At 46.6% G+C, this 17,932-nt stretch overlaps 1 protein-coding gene across 2 annotated transcripts in view; it reads right to left on the bottom strand.

Annotated features, from left to right (window-relative positions):
• RASSF8 (Ras association domain family member 8) overlaps nt 1-15,733 on the bottom strand; it is a 61,307-nt gene extending 45,574 nt beyond the window's left edge. For both annotated transcript variants that reach the window (XM_040435580.1, XM_040435587.1), the window contains exon 1: nt 15,602-15,733. The gene's annotated coding sequence lies outside the window, so the exon portion shown is untranslated. The remainder of the gene's footprint in view (nt 1-15,601) is intronic.
• Between the last annotated feature and the right edge of the window lie 2,199 nt (nt 15,734-17,932).

Here is a 17,932-nt window from a genome sequence, read left to right as displayed (position 1 = left end):
ACAAGATCCTGTAGTATTGAATATCATGCCAAATACCAGTGAAGACTGACACTATCCCAAGAAAAGTGGTATTAAGGAGAAGGGACTGTATAGCTACATATTAATGGAGTTTTCTGGTCCTTTTATACTGATGGCCTCAGGGTATCCAATGAAAATCTGATTATCTGGGGCCCGACACCTCGCACCTCCCGTGCTAGAACTATAGCCATGTCCATTTTGTGTAGTGGACGGAGCTGGTTACTGCAGCACGGCAATATCCAGCACCATGGCTGGTGCCAAGACTACTACAGTAGGTGAGGGTGCAGACACCTATCGATCAGATAATGATGCCCAATCCTGAGCATCGGCCATCTAGATGGCAAAGCGGGTGATCATGGGCACATCAGCTGGCCAATAGCTATTCTCACCCAACTCAGCTAAGTGGAGATGGAAATAAGCTGCTGTCTGATCCATGTGGAATAAAGAACTGGGCATCTTGAAATCCAACATGTCCGACCCCTCTGCTGTCACTTATGGACTAACATTTCTGAAGTGCTTGGTTAGTTTTAAAGAATTGACTGCGCTATCCTCCTATGTTGTTTGACAGTCACAGTGTGCGTTATACTCCAGTCACACCCAGAGCTGCAGTCACAAATTGGCTGGTTGCCCTTAGATACAGAAGGTTACATCCACACTGTTGTCAAACACGTCCGCTGACAGCTATGAGGGTCTCATCTGAGCTCCCGCGAGGCTCCGCAAACTAGCTGGAGAAGAACAGAGTCATGAACTGAAACTAAAATGCATTGAAAATGTCAAAGTGGTCTTGTCCTTTAAGTGAGCACCGTTGTGACAAAAGCTTTTTATTCCCCATAGTAGGCTGGACGGGGGCGGTTTACTGTGAAAACACTGCAAGGGGAAGAATCTGGGCTTTTATGATCAGTCCAGGCTCGGCTTGAGGGGGTCTGCTTAGGAAAACAAACCAGAAGAATGGAGATAAAATGGAGATAGTCTGCAGGACATTGCGGAGTGGTCACCTGGCTACAGCACAAACAATGGCCGATAGTGGAAGCAGCGGCTCTAGACACACCGTCCTAATCTGACTACAATTCAGCTACCTGTCATGGGAGAGAAGAAACAGCAGGAAACACTTAAGACTCCTTCAGTAGATTATTCCCTGGCCCCCCTGGTACCAGATCTTTAACCCCCCCGGACTGGGCACTTACTCTGCACCATCCAACACAGTGCACCTAACAGCCTGGAGGGTCCAAACACCAGGCACTGGAAAATGTCTGGGAAAGTCTGTAGAAAAGGACACTTGGGATGGGTCTCGTGTATCCAAACAATTCAGGGGCAAAGCAGCTTCATTTCATATGTACAGCAACTGACTCCGCCACCATTTCACAAGTACAACTATAACATAGCCCGGCGCCATTCCATATATACTACCAGCGAGACTGGCGCCATTCCATATATACTACCAGCGAGACTGGCGCCATTCCATATATACTACCAGCGAGACTGGCGCCATTCCATATATACTACCATCGAGACTGGCGCCATTCCATATATACTACCAGCGAGACTGGCGCCATTCCATATATACTACCAGCGAGACTGGCGCCATTCCATATATACTACCAGCGAGACTGGCGCCATTCCATATATACTACCAGCGAGACTGGCGCCATTCCATATATACTACCAGCGAGACTGGCGCCATTCCATATATACTACCAGCGAGACTGGCGCCATTCCATATATACTACCAGCGAGACTGGCGCCATTCCATATATACTACCAGCGAGACTGGCGCCATTCCATATATACTACCAGCGAGACTGGCGCCATTCCATATATACTACCAGCGAGACTGGCGCCATTCCATATATACTACCAGCGAGACTTGCGCCATTCCATATATACTACCAGCGAGACTTGCGCCATTCCATATATACTACCAGTGAGACTGGAGCTATTCCATATATACTACCAGTGAGACTGGCGCTATTCCATATATACTACCAGTGAGACTGGCGCTATTCCATATATACTACCAGTGAGACTGGCGCTATTCCATATATACTACCAGTGAGACTGGCGCTATTCCATATATACTACCAGTGAGACCGGAGCTATTACATATATACTACCAGTGAGACCGGCGCTATTACATATATACTACCAGTGAGACTGGAGCTATTACATATATACTACCAGTGAGACCGGAGCTATTACATATATACAAGTGAGATCACCAGTAAGAAATATGCACTACAGCTGAATCTGTCACTACTGAATCAGCACTATTTTATATGCACTTCAGTTTAAAGGGGTTCTTTGGTAAATTAAGAAAATAAAATTACTGAAAATACTTACATATTATTTTATTATAAATATATTATTTATAATGGCTCGCTTTGTCTGGGGAGCAATCATCAGGAGAAATAAAATGGCACACAGAACCTGCCCTAATCACACAGGAGGAGAAATTACTTCAGAACACGGAGCTAAACAGCTGCCTCATCCTTCTCTCTGCTCTGCTTGTCAGGGACTATGTTCTAGGACAGGTTCTATAAGGCTACTTTCACACTGGCGTTTCTGGGTCTGCTTGTGAGACCCGTTTCAGGGCTCTCACAAGCGGCCCAAAACGGATCAGTTCAGCCCCAATGCATTCTGAATGGATAAGGATCCGGTCAGAATGCATCAATTTGGCCGTGTTGGGTCTCCGTTGCGTTTTTTTAGACGGTCACTAAAACGCAGCTTGACCGCCTGACTACGCGAAGCGAAACGGACCCGTCCTGACTTACAATGTAGGTCAATGGGGACGGATCCGTTTTTCACTGACACAATATGGTGCAATTAAAAACTAATCCGTCTCCCATTGACTTTCAATGTAAGTCAAGACGGATCCGTTTTGACTTAGACTTTTTTTTTTATATGAATAATGCAAACAGATCTGTTATTAACGGATACAAGCGTTTGCATTATCGGTGCGGATACGTGTGTGCAGATACAAGACGGATCCGCGCCAAACGCGAGTGTGAAATTAGCCCAATTTGTGGAGCGGCAACACAGACCCGCAAGAAATATGGATGTATGCATGGCCCTATAGAAATGAATGGGTGAAAGTACTAGCCGTAAAAAATGCAGATAGCACACAGATAAAAAATAGGGCAAATAGGAGGAGGCTCCTGCGGTATAAAGATTTCTAGACTAGGGATGACAGAACTTGTGTTTCAAGTTCGGTGTACAAGGTTCGGGTTATCTACGAATTCCGTTATGGATTCTGCTAAGTTATGGTCCGTGATAACGACCCAAACCTTGTATGCCGAACTTGAAACACAAGTTTGCTCAACACTATTATTGTGAATAAGCCCCGACCACATACTGGTTAATATATGATGATTACTACATCATCCACTGCCTATAGATAACAGTCAATGGAAACTCATCCCAGGTTCCCAATTATGCGAGCATTCAGCCTGGCGCTCCCCCTCTTCTGCCTGAAGATTGCATGGGAGGGTGGGAGAGGCCGCGTATGGAATTTACAGCAACAGACACTTGCAGCTAAGTGGAAACTATTCACTTCAGACAAGGAGAGACCTGGCACCGACCCGGGCGCTCGTATTATACAACCCCGTGTAATAAAAACATCTGCACGCTAGCCCAAGAGGGCTCCCTATCTGCTCAGATATGAAGGAACATTCCTTTAATCAACTAGCTTATTTATGGCAAACATTCTAATCCTAAAAGAGACATACCAAAATGATTTAAAAAAGCCCCTATAATGCAAATTTTAAATGTGAAAACCATTTTCTAATATCCTATGTCTAGGCTGAGAAATGACAATATGAAGTTACAGGCCCAAAGCCTGAGGCTGCACCACTGCGAGAGTCTATTAACAGGTGTGATTTCCCGACAGGTGCACTGTCGCCATGGAAACCTTCAAACGACACCAGCAACCTGCGGCTGTCCTGAAACTACGACTCCTAGAATCATTTCCCTTTTATGGGCGTTACAAAAGTAGCCGAGTAAGTTTCCATGCTGGGAGTTGTAGTTCTACGTCAGCTGGAGTGCAATAGGTTGCTGATCCCTGATCTACATCAATGTTCCCACGTAACTACCACCAGACAAGCCAGGCAGGGTGTATACATGGTGACTGGGATCTACGCAGATCCACCTCTCCCCTCAATCTCTGAGTTTCGTGTTGAACTTTAAACAGAGCCAGAAAACAGCAAAGAATTACAAAGTATTCAGCAGGAGCCAAAGAGCGAAGACAAGAAGATCTGGTCCGACCTGATCTTGAGGATGAACCGGGTGCACATGGGGTGTACCTCTGAGGCCACCCTCTCTTAAAGAGTACCTAAACTTTAACTTTGTTAAAACCTAAAAGTACATGCGATAGAAAGCATATTTGTAATCTACTTTATTATTTTTTTTCACTTTTCCTGGCGTAATAGGCACCAGATTTCAGGTGCCTAAAGTACAGGGGTACGGATTGCAAAGCACACCCCATTGTGTATAGGAGTATGGATTCCCCGAGCGCTAACAGGCCGGAGCATCGCTACTCCTGTACAGGCGCTGCTCTCCTAAAGCCCGGCACAGATTGGCTATGTCGGAGCGAGCACAGCCTGCCTACCACATCAGCACAGGCCATCATACGTTATGATAAAGTATACTACAAATAGGTTTTGTATCACTTGTACTTTAGGTTTTAATAAAGTGAAAGTAAAAGTTTACGACACTGGGACCTTCTGACGTCATATGGGTTCAAGCAGCGGCGGGATGTACCAGAAGGGTAATCTACATCCCATGCGCTGTGGTTATAAAAATTAGTAACATAATACTAAAATAACAATACATAACCCTAAGGGCTCATGCCCACGAACATAAGGGCTCCGTGCCCGCGCTCATAAGGGCAAATTTCAGTCCGCAATGCATGGGCACCCACCGTGGGGCAGCCTCATGCGGATCGTGGACCCATTCACTTGAATGGGGTCAGCGATCCGCATCTACAGTCCGCACCGCAAAAAAGTAGTGCATGCGCTACTTTTTTGCGGTGCAGAGGCACAGCCAGAAACACCACGGAAGCACTCCGTAGTGCTTCCGTGGGGTTCCAATCCGTGCTTCTGCACCGCATCTCCGGATTTGCAGACCCATTCAAGTGAATGGGTCCGCATCCGTGATGCGAAATGCACACAGCTGGTGTCCGCAGCATGGGCACTGAGCCCTTACGTTCGTGGTCATGAGCCCTAATAATGGTGTTTAGGGTGCAGCGCATGGTCAATTTGAAATTGAGGGTTTGAATGTATCGTGACACTGACATCAGAAGGTCATGGAGTTTAGACACCATGTCAAAAAATAGGTCTCCTTTCAGAAACCACTCCTCTCCATAGGTTGTGTGTGGTATTGCAGATCAGCTCCATTGAAGTAAATGGGGGCCAAGTTGTGATACCACACATGTGGACACAGCTGGCGTTTTTTTTTGGAACAAGCCCAAAAGGGGGTGACGCCTGGGTGCTTTTGCACGTGGTGGCCCTCACTCCTATACATTTAGGGGTGGCATTGTTCAAATTCTAAACAATGCCCACGAAAAAGCCATGACGGCAACAGAAGAGTAATCCGGGATTGTACTGAACCAAGAACTGTTCTGCTGGCGTCAGCACTGGACGAGGTAAACAAACGGCACAGCCCTGCCACCACAGCATTACCTAGCAGATGCACAAGGACTGGCACTCACTGCTACAGCACTACCACTTCCACTATGCTCAGTCTGTACATACAAAACTGGATGCATGATGACATGGTGGATGACATGGTGTAAAAAAAAAAAAAAAAAAAAAAAAAAAAAAGGCAAGAGTACCCTGTGGGGCCAAGGTGGAACTACAACTTGAATTTCAGCCTCTCTTGGTAGTAGCATTGTGCCTGCATCCAACTGGAAAGGACTTGAAGGAGGTGCCTTATAAGGAAGCCCTGTCACTCAGCTGACCTCGGCCAGTTAGCATCACTGGGAAGATAAATGAACACTCCCAGTGATGCTGATTGGATGTGAGCAGCTCTCCTCACAGTGCTCCCTCTCATGTCCTTTTCAGTTGGAGGCATGCACAGTATAAGGTTTCTCCATACAGTGGTATTACAAACCACGGTCATTCCCCTCTCCCCATTGAAAACGCACACTCAGCTGAGCCCAGTGTGCATGTGTATTGGTGGTATGAGAAATAGCTGGATGCCAAAACACAATCTGCGGGCTCATGCACACAACAGTTTTTGTGTCGGCATCCGTTCTGCATTTTTTGCAAATCGGATGCAGACCCATTCACTTCAAGGGGGCCGCAAAAGATGAGGACAGCACACCGTGTGCTCTCCGCATCCGTTTGTCCATTCTGTGGCCCCGCAGGAAAAATAAAAAATAGAACATATCCTATTCTAGGCCATTTTATGGACAAGGATAGGACTGTTCTACAGAGGACAGGACATTCCATTCCGCAAAATGCTAAACGCACACGGGCGGTATCCGCGTTTGGTGGATCCGCAATTTGCAGACCGCATAAATAGCTATGTCCGTGTGTATGAGGCCTGAAACTGCATTAAAGGGCAACATCACTAAATATATATATAACTCCCAAGTCAGTGGTGCTCCTGAAATTACCCGATGTAAACAGCTGTTGGAGGCGACTGCCATAATAGGGCCCAAAAGAGCCATCCCCTACCTTCTCAAACATCATGAATGACAAAAAATTTATAAAAATATACTATGTAAATCTTCCTGCTCCTACTCAGTGTGTCAGTGTTCACTGCAATTACAGCTTTATATTCATGAACCATGAAGATCAGGGTGACCAGAGCTATAATTTATGCCTAGATGAAGCAGGATAAGTTATTTTTTTATTATTATATAAAATATGGGATTACCAACATTAAGCAATGCTGCACCTGTGTGCGCAATCGGCGGGGTTTCCTGGGGGTCAATTTCTAGCGGGAGCTTTGTGCGCGGTCTATGCTGCTCTTTTGTAGCCATGATTAATTTGTTTTCGTGTTCTGCCCAGTGTTTGCAGTCGTCTCCACGGTGCGGCTCGGCAGGAAAACGGTCAGGATGAAATTATAAAGTAATCTCAGCCTCTGGAGAAGACGTCTAGACAATATGTGTGCAGCTGCCATGTCAGCAGGACACACGGCTCCAACCCAACATCACTTTCCCAGACTGCTCCTCTGGTTTAGGATCCCGAAATGGGTCAGGTGACACCTTACAGTACGGACTGTGCAAGCTATTGTTCCCCGTTATCAGCAGCTTCAGGTCTATAAGAAAAGGGACAGCGAGTACAGAAATCTCTCTGCCTCAATGATCACCACTATATGCCATATATCCAGACCCAAAAACCACAGACATATGTGTGACTGATAGGAGCTCACGCTCTTATATAATCCCTTATTCTGGTTAGTGGCCCTTTAAAATCAGAGATCGGGTCTGAAAGGCAGTGGACAATGTCCAGCTAACTTCAAGTGAGCAGGCCTTCTGTGACTCCAGAGACAGTGCAAGTGGGAAGTTTAGGGTAGGTTCACATATGGGGTCATTTATCAAACTGGTGTAAAGTAGAACTGGCTTAGTTGCCCATAGCAACCAATCAGATTCCACCTTTCATTTTTCACAGCTGCTTTGGAAAATTAAAGGTGGAATCTTATTGGTTGCTACTCTGCTGTACTGCCCTCTGTCTGTGCCAAATTGAACTGCTTATTCGGCTGTCAGCGGCTCCATTTTAGTTTTCTAGTACAATGTGTGCTATACAGGACCCTGAGGAAACTCTCATAGAAAGGCATTCACAGCTTCTAGTATCTACTACTGACTGTTAGATGTAAGGACTTGGTTGAACTTGATGTCTTTTTTTTCAACCGTATTAACTACGTAACTATGACTAGCTTTATCTGTCTTCATTATGTGCTTATTGTTCTTAAATCTTCATTTTCTCTTCTCTTGGCATAACATAATGAGTTTCCCATAGGGTTACGGACTCAAAAATACTGTATATTGAGGGATCACTTGTGGTTATATTCTTGTACATAGGGAGCAATATCCCCGTATGGCTCTTATGATCTGCAGGACACCTCCACACACACAAACACTTTCCACCTGTCTGAAAGTTCAAGCCAAACAATGGCAGAAGTCTGTGGAGGATAACCCCCTGTGGTCTCTCGCTTCCCGTAGATCACATGGCACTTTGACGTTTGACTAATGGTAATCTCAGAATTCCTTTTCCGGCCAAGAACAATGGGACTTGGAATTAGCGCATAGCTGGCAACAGGACACCAATCACCTTGTGAAACAGATTACACTTTACCAAGTACACAGAACGCTGGGCTGCCATGGAAACAAAAAGTACAAAAACAAAATGGCCGCTTGTCAGATATATACACTGTATATTGTCCTCTTTCAAATTACCAGCACGAGAAACCGGCATTGAATGGGCAGAGCGTTAATGGATCCATCACCATTGACTTACATTGTTTTCGGTGCCGGATCAGTTTCTATGACCGGACACAAAACCGCAGCTTGCAGCGATGTTGTGTCCGGTCAGAAAATGGAATGCTGCCGAAACGGAAAACATCCTGAATGGATCTCTTTCGATTCAGAATGCATGAAGACCAAACGTTTTTTTTCCCCCCGGTATTGAGATCCTCTGCCGGATCTCAATACTGGAAAACAACAAAGAAGTGTGAAAGTAGCCGAACGCTCAACTGGGGGCATAAATGGCCTCCCCTAACTCCACCCAGTCACATAAGCACACACACGCATTTACTCCCATAAATTTAAGCTGGCCATAGAATATATGCACCAATAGTGGACACGAAAAGGAGAGTGATTAAGTCACTCCGGGTACGGCTACACAGCGATTTCGGGCGCAACACCTGACGCGTTCCCAAGTATCGCAGTGTAGCTGGGCAGCCATAGAAACAAATAGAGTTGTAGCGCAACAACTCTCACGATAGCTGCGAATGCAAACCCAGGATTGTAAAATAAATTCAGCAGTGTTGGATTTTTTGCGATTCTGGGGACGAGGACCCCATTCATCTCTATGGCTGCCCTGCTACACTGTGATACTTGAGCATGTGACAGGTGTCATGCACAAAATTGCCGTGTAGCTGTACCCTTATTGGCGTCCATACAGTGATCATTTTATCCTATGTATAGCCTACCTCAATGGTAGAACCGGACATTCTTCCGAAATTATTAGCATAGTCACGCTTGAATTCATACGGTGGAACTATGGGCGACTACTCCGTGGTGCATGGTCTTTACTGCTATCATAAGTGGTCAATCAACGTGAACACAGAATATGACAAGTCAGGGATCTGATAAAGGAATGTTCTGGAATAATCCTAATCCCAGCTTCTGCCAAGACTATTATGCAGGTGACAGACATTAATGCCTATCTGACCCTCTAAGGCCACGGCTGGTGTGTACATGGAGCTCCTAGGAAAGCTGGATGACAAGCACCATGGCTGCCATTACAGATCTCACTAGGGTTGTCTCCGAACTTCCAAAGAGCCTTGATAGGTATATGTAGGAGGAGTAACTAGGTACTCCAGGAAAGATGGGTGAAGCCCTTTACCACACATATGCTTGGGAATAAACTGACAGATTTCCTTACAGTCATCCTATTGATATAACTGCACAAGTATGTGGCTATGGTCAGGAATCTGGAAAAGGAGGCAGAATAGCATCCAGAATTCTCAGCCATTGCTCACACATTTGGTTATATAGTGGTAAATCTCCTGATCCAATTTTGTCATTCAGGATTCTAGAAAAGATGTTGGACTTTTTTTTAGATTACTGCAAAGTTTTCACTCACAAGCTTCTTAAAGCTAAAAGAACATTCACAAACTTGATAAATCTCAGGCTGTCATCCATCTTTTATGAGACCATCTAGTCCCACCCGAATTATTGAGGTCACAAGCTTGTACTCAACATGTAGGCCTCACATGACGTATGAGGAAACAGAAAGGAACGTTATATATCAAGTAATCAAGAAACTTATTAAAGGGGTTTTCTGCTCCTCCTTAATTGATCGGCATGGATCCAACACCCCATACCCCTGCCGATCAGCTGTTCTGCAGTACATCCGGCGTCCCCTCAAGTGAAGGGGACAGTGCTGCGGCAACCAGCTCCATGCAGTACACACAATGGGTGAAATACTGCAGAACAGCTGTCACACCCTGCCCGAGATATTGATGGCCTACCCTCAATATAAAAGGACCCGAAAACCAGAAAGTAAAGGGAAACTCCAGAAAAAAAAAAAAGTCTACCCATTGTAATTATTCATCTTTAAGACCTTCAGACACCTTGATGAATCGTCTCTACAAGTCCTGGGGTGAACATAAGATCAGGCTGGCTGCCTAGCAATAGTACCACCAAGCACAGGTAACCACTCAGGAATTTCACACGGGCCCAGTGTAGTCACCTTGATACATGTGACACAGCTTCCTTTAAAAGGGGTCGTCAGGTTACCCATATTTATGACCTATGCTCAGGATAGGTCCTTTATATCACATTGGCGGGGGTCTGACTCTCGACACTCCAGCCGATCAGCAGTGCTCTTCACTGTTTATCTGCACGTCGTTGCCATTGCAGTGGGTGTGCAGTGTAATTACAGCTCCTCTGGAAGATCGCTACCACCTAGGCTGAGAAGAACCAGACAGATCATTGTGATTCAAGTCTGGTTCAGAAGAACCATCGTGGGAGGTTTGGGTGCTGCAGCTGTAGAATGGGCGTTCTAACACATCTGTATTACGGTCATGTGAATGTGGCCCTAGTCTGCGCAGTATTGCAGTGGTTTGAGTTCCAGAAGAGCTATTCCTAATGTAACTCCAGAACCGTTTCGGAGTCTCTGGTCACCCAGTCATGCCTGCTTACAGGTATCCTTGTTTTCAATAGCTGATTTTATACTATATACATACACGTACACTCTCAACATTAGGATTGCAACACCAAGAAGAAAAAGGTCATGGAGTTTTGGAAATCAAAGGATCAGAGGACAAATTAATGATATGCAAATGATGAAAAAATGGAAACAAAATATAAAAGAATCTCTCAATTTATTCAGAATAGAGTAGGAGCGCCACACGCAGAAATACACACTCTTAGACGCTCTAGCATGCTACCAATGAGGTTATTGATGGTTGTCTGTGGAATGTTCTGCTATGCTGAAGGCACTTGGGCACACAAATCATCAAGATCCACTGCCCATGACTTCCCAGATTTGCTTAAAAGGACGCAAGTCTGGAGATGCTGGCACAACCAACATGCAGCCTGGGACACTTTGGAGAAATGGCCGTACCACTGGTTCCACAACCAAATCAATGTAATGTCAAGCCTTTAGTGTACCTCAAATAAAGACCAGAGGGGTCTGGCTACTGTACATTATGCTAACCCACACCATAATCTCAGGAGTAGGACAAGTGTGACCTTTCTTTTTGAAGGCCTCTTCATGGTGTTCCACATGTTGTCTCCAGACCTTCTCCAAGTATCATTGCATCTGAGACAAAAGTGGGAGTTAAAGGCCTTGTCTCACTTCAGCAAGTGGCATTTATTATATAGAGAAAGTTAATACAAGGCACTTACTAATGTATTGTGATTGTCCATATTGCTTCCTTTGCTGGCTGGATTAATTTTTCTATCACATTATACACTGCTCGTTTCCATGGTTACGACCACCCTGCAATCCATCAGCAGTGGCCGAACTATCACACTATAGGAAAAAGCACCAGCCTATGTGAGCTCCCATGGTCCCACCAACCAGAGAGGTCGGGACTTCTTCCTATAGTGTGCAAGCACGACCACCGCTGATGGATTGCAGGGTGGTCGCAACTATGGAAATGAGCAGTGTATAATGTGAAGGAAAAATGAATCCAGCCAGCAAAGGAAGCAAAATGGATAATAAAAAATACATTAGTAAGTGTCCTGTATTAACTTTCTCTACATGATGAATGCCACTTGCTGAAGTGAGACAAACCCTTTAATGCTAAAGAGGACAGACCTCCATTCCAGCCTCCATTGTTGTCTTGCAGTGCACCACAGTAGCCTTTAAGAGTGGTAGCTGGGCGTCTGGCTAGTAGCCCACTGGCATGCAGAAGCCTTCTAATCGTTTGTGTAGAGACTGTTTGCCGCCCTAGGCTTGGGATGTAACTTCCACTATCACTTGCAATACAGAATGGATGACTACGTAAGAGTCTTCTAATTAGACGATCCGTCCACGCAGAGGTTCTCCTCTATGCACCTCCTGCTGTCATTCCAGGTCATTGCTGTTCTCCCAACCACTGGGACACACAACCTTGAACAGTGCTAACATCTCGGCCTAGACACGTAGCGATCTGCTGGAGTGATAAACCAAGGTCTCTCAGTTCAAGGTTTCTGTCCTTCCCAGTTTGTGACAAGTGGCCATCAATGACACGTCAATAATAGGGATGAGCGGACTTGGGTTTTCAAGTTCGGCGCACAAGGTTCGGGTTATCTAAGGATCCCGCTACCACGGACCATAACGGAATTCTATGACGGTATGCACCATGGAAGCCTATAAGAGGCATTCCATCATAATAGAAGAAGTCTATGGGCAGATTGGAGCTAGGTGCTTGAAAATGTTATCATTTGCAGATCAAAGCCAAACCTGCTACTTCCTCAATTTCTATAACCTTATGGCTTGTCCTTCTTGGTAATATATATATATATATATTTTTTTTTTTTTTTATGTGCATTACTCAGCCCACCAGCATCCTGGAATTTAGATGTGCAAAAATCCAGTTATGATTTCCCTTAAAACCTAGCATCGAAGATCAGAGAGAAGGGGTACAGGAAGGCGCATATACCCCTGGCACCAGCAAGTTACACTGCTCTGACCAGGGCACAGGGCTAGGAGCAAAATGAATCTTTGCCCCAGGTGAAGAAAAGAGCCATCTTCCATAGCAACCAACCAGACTCTAGCTTTCATTTGCTCCAAATAGGTTAGAAAATAAAAGGTGTGATCCGATTGGTTGCTATGGGCAAAGGCTATTAACATATGTCTGCTTTGGGCTTCAGCATGCTATGGGTTTTGCTGCCTACAGCAACCAGAGGCTGTGTTTCATTTTCCCAGTGCAGCTTCCAGAATGAGAGCTGAGCTCTGATTGGTTGCTGTGGACAGCCATTTAAAATATGAGGCACGTTCTACCCATTAGTCACTGTTACAAGAGTTCACCAAAAACGGAGTATAGCGAAACTCCTTATTAAAAGTGGTCTTCTGTTTGAAGTCTTCAGAGCAGACAGAGTTCTAGGAAATCACACCACCACCACCACCGAAAACATGCCACGGAAAATAGGAAATGCAGTATAACCCGCGACTAATTGCCGAGGGATCATCAATATTCTGGATTATGGGACAGCCCAAGGTTAATATGGCCTCCAGAAAGGCAACTGTCTCACGCAGATTAGCAGAGCTGAATTGGCCAGATTTTTGTTTGCCGAACATAGTAGAGCTGTGCGTGTCATGCAAACATTCAGCTCTGCTACATCTGAAGACTTGTGGTTCTCTCTGCTCACGGTCTAGTGAGATTACAGATCAGTTTGTAGATCTGGATCAGACGTCAAATGAAAGAAAGTGTTCCGCAACTTTCTAATATACTTGTGTCTTAACTCTTCACCTTTTTCAAGATCACTGCTTGCTATCGGTGAATTAGAACATTCTTGTTTACTTCCAGAGGACAAAAACTTCACAGCTGAAGGTCTGTTACAATAGTAGGCAGACCAAGCAATCCTAGGCTATGCATCATATGCCCCCATAAGTAACAGTCACAAGAGGCGGCTACACCCCCCCCCCCCCCCCTAACCCCAGTCATGTTCTGCATCAAAGTGAAGGCCGCAGTCCCCAGCACTGACCACCCGGCATGGGAAAGCAGATCCGTGTTGTTGTGAAGATTACAGGCAATAGTCTGCTGCCCCTGTGATTAGAGTGTGGCCTGGCAGAAACTGCAGTGCCCTCTACCATGCAGCACAACATGTTATGTGCCAGGACGGCAGCGCGCACTCCTCAGTCACTTCTGTACAACTCACAAACCCCTGACAGATTATGGGGGCACTATAAAGAGTACGGGAGCTCAACACACTAAGGGAGTACATACTAAGGAACCGCATTAAGGGAGAACACATGCACAAATAGGTACATATACACAAAGAAGCGGGCATAAAAACAAGCAGGGTTACATATGCACATAAAAACAGGGGGCACAGACACAGGTACATGCTACTGGAGGCACATACGTACATACACACATGGATACGCCATCGGAGGTACATACAAACACATGGCGTCAGGAGGCACATGCACACATTTTGAAAACACAGAGCATACTAAGGGAGGTGCACCCAGGGGAACATACATACATGGCAGCACATGCACACATGGCCACACACAGGTGAGCTGCGGTAACAGGTCAGAGGAGCACTGCGGTCGGCCACGCTCTTGGCACAGTGCTGGCACTGAAGGGGTGCTACAGCAGCTGATCTCTCATCCAGGATTATGCGCCCGTCTGGCCTCCAGATTAGTCGTGAAGGATGTTGTGCGGTGGAGTCCTCCGGCCTGCGCTCCACACAACACAACAATTGTTTTCTGGCCGTTGTGTAACAAAGTTGCAGTGCGGGCAGGATGACAATCAGGGGGCTGAGACCCCAATGTGGAGACCCCTCCACATCATACGAGGGAATTACCGGACACCCACTAACAGCTCCGAATATATATGCTGTGAGCACATCCACAGGGAACACTGGATCAGAACGCCCCCGACCCACAGAGGGGGCACAACAAGAACACTGCATCGGGGAACTGCTCAAAAGGCAATTCCATAAATCAGAGCGTCACTGCCTAACGTAGCAGACCAGAACACATCAAAATGTAGGGGTGAATTTCTACTGATGGTCGCTGGTAGACTTTGGCCAACCTCAAAGGGCGAGTGAGTGGCATGCAACGCCGCAGATATGGCGAGCGCACCGACGGCGGGCAAAGGAACGTCAGCTGCAGATGGCGAATGGGGTTTGGGGTGCAAATACAGGTCAGGTATAAGATCTAGACAGTGTGGGGGAGGGGTGACTTGTAAAAAGGTAATAACGCCACAAAGGGGTGCACACAAATGTGGGGAGCAACCTAATGAAATTGCCTCATATAAAGGGGGGCTATGGCCCCCACTATCTAATGCTGGAAACCTATTTCAATGGTCCGATATAACAGTGGCAAATTTTTTTTTTTGGGGGGGGGGGCACAATTTACCCCATACATTTGACAGCCCAGCAAGGTGTGACGGTCAGGTCAAAAGAGGGTACACTTAGGTCCATAGGGGGCACTAAAAGGTCAAGGTTCATGAAGTGTGGGCACAAGGGGTGCAGCAGGTACGGGGCACTGGGGGTACACTCAGGGAAAGCAGATACAGGCAAGGGTTGGACAGCTTCATATTGGGGTGCAGTAATGCCAGTGGGTGCACTGATGAATTGATGGCTTCTACAGTGTCCTGTCTGCGAAAGCGGGGGCACCTCTCAGGGAGTACGATTTTAGGTTAAAAGTTGGCACAAGGGGCGGGTATGTGCCGAGCTCGTCACCTCAGTACTCACCCTCTCCGCGGTAATCCCGGGCCCCAGGGGCCACAGCTCCGGATAAAGTTGGTGGCGGCGCAGGAAAGTTGGGAGGCGGCAGCCGCGGTGCGCCAGGCGGGGGGCAGGAGCTCTTCTGCTGGCCGGGCTGTGCGAGTGTCAATGCGGTGCAGCAGCGCTCCTCCTCCCCTGTCACTGCTCGGAGCCTCCTCCTCCTCATCCTCCCCCATCATGGGACGGAGCTGCATTGTGGGAAGGGGCCTCAGCCTGGCACTGCCTGGGCACCTCTTCACAGCCAGGACTTCCATCCTCTTCCATCTCAAGCTGGTAAAAAGTCTATTCAGTTCTATCTGTTTCAGGGAAAGCTGGGTGATGACACCTATACATATACCCTGAACTGCACCCTATGCCCAGGAGTCTAGGAAAGCTTGGTGGTGAGATGCCCCCTAAATGACTCAGCTTTCCCAGAAACAGATATATACAGGCCAACTGGTGTGTCAGTTCCTCACCATTTTCATGTCAGTCAATGAAACCGCCTTCTTTCATCCAGAGACTGAAGACAAGCCTAAAACTTCTCACATCTGAGGGTTTGTTGCTCTGTTATAGCAGTCTGGACAACACATTGGACTATACGTTTTAGGCTTGGTTCACACTTGCATTGTCACAGGCCCGGACCCATCACACATACTTGGGCCTCGGTCACATGGACAGCATGCCCCGATAATCATGGAGGCGCACTACCTTGGTCTGTGAGGTGGACCAAACATGCCCATTGAAGTCTATGGGTCCGTGAAAAACCACTAATACAACACGGGTGGCATCCATGTACCTCAGTGTGTCATACACCACTGATAGGAGACGCTCAGGATATTAAAGGGGTTATCCAATGACCCCCCTAATGCCCAGGTTATACTTACCCCGGGGACGTGCCTCCCTAGCGTCACCCGTGATGCTTGTCCCCATCGTGGCCGACCTGAGCATAGGACATTACTATTGTACGTTTTTTTTGGAGGATCCGTTTTTTTCCACAGATCCCTTGTAATAAATGCCTATCCTTGCCTGCAAATGTGAAAAAAGTAGGACATGCACTATTTTTGCTGAAGGGAAACACGGACAACGGACGCGGAACACAAATGGATGAACTATCAGCATTTTCAAAAACGGAACGGAGGCCGAGAAAAACTACTGTCGATGGCTTCTACTGTTGATGGCTTCTACAAGAACATATTTTCTTTCCGTGTCCGTTATGTTTTTTTTTGCGAACCGTATGCGGAACCATTCATTTCAATGGTTCCGCAAAAAAAACGGAAGTTACTCCATGTGCATTCCATTTCCGTATGTCCGTTCTGCCAAAGAATAGAACAAGTCCTATTATTGTCCGCATTACGGGCAAGGATAGGACTGTTCTATTAGGGGCCAGCTGTTCTATCCCCCAAAATATGGAATGCACACGGACGTCATCCGTATTTTTGCAGAATACATACGGTCATGTGCATGAGGCCTAAGGCCGAATGCACATGGCCGTGTTTCACGGCCGTGAGCGGTCCGTAGTAACACGGCCTGGATTCCTGCTGAGAGCAGGAGCGCATGGCGTCATTGGTTGCTATGACGGCGTGCGCTTCATGCCGCCGCTGCACTACAGTAATACACTCGTACGATCTATACGAGTGTATTACTGTAGTGCAGTGGCGGAATGAAGCGCACGGCGTCATAGCAAACAATGATCGCTCACGGCCGTGTGCATTCGGCCTAAGGCCTCAGTCACACGACCATATTTTGTTTCCGTTGTGTTTTTTTTGCGGATATGATGCGGACCCATTCATTTCAATGGGTCCGCAAAAAATGCGGACAGCACATCATGTGCTGTCCGCATCAGTATGTCCGTTCCGTTGCTCCGCAAAAAAAATAATGCATGTCCTATTTTTTTCTAGTTTGCGGACAAGGATAGGCATTATTACATTATTACACAAAAAAAACAGATGCCATACGGAACGTCATCCTTTTTTTTGCGGATCCGCAATTTGCGGACCGCAAAACAGATACGGTCGTGTGCATGTAGCCTAAGGCTGTGTTACACGGGCAGATTTTCTGCTAGCTGATCACTAGCAAGTGTTCATAATAACTCTCATTAGCGAAGATCTGGTGGTTTAAGGCCTCATTCACACATACGTGGACCACGGTCCGTGAAAACCCGTCCTGCTGAGTGCAGTGACGCCGTGCGCTTCGTGCCGCTGTACAGTAATACACTCGTGTGATCTATACGAGTGTGATACTGTACAGCGGTGGCAGCACGAAGCGCATGGCGTCATAGCAACCAATGACGCCATGCACTCAGCAGGACGGGTTTTCACG

The sequence above is a fragment of the Bufo bufo genome, chromosome 1, assembly GCF_905171765.1.
Source record: "Bufo bufo chromosome 1, aBufBuf1.1, whole genome shotgun sequence".
In the NCBI taxonomy this organism is placed as follows: domain Eukaryota; kingdom Metazoa; phylum Chordata; class Amphibia; order Anura; family Bufonidae; genus Bufo; species Bufo bufo.
The sequence above is the reverse complement of the archived record's forward strand: the minus strand, read 5'-3'. Positions and strand labels throughout refer to the sequence as shown.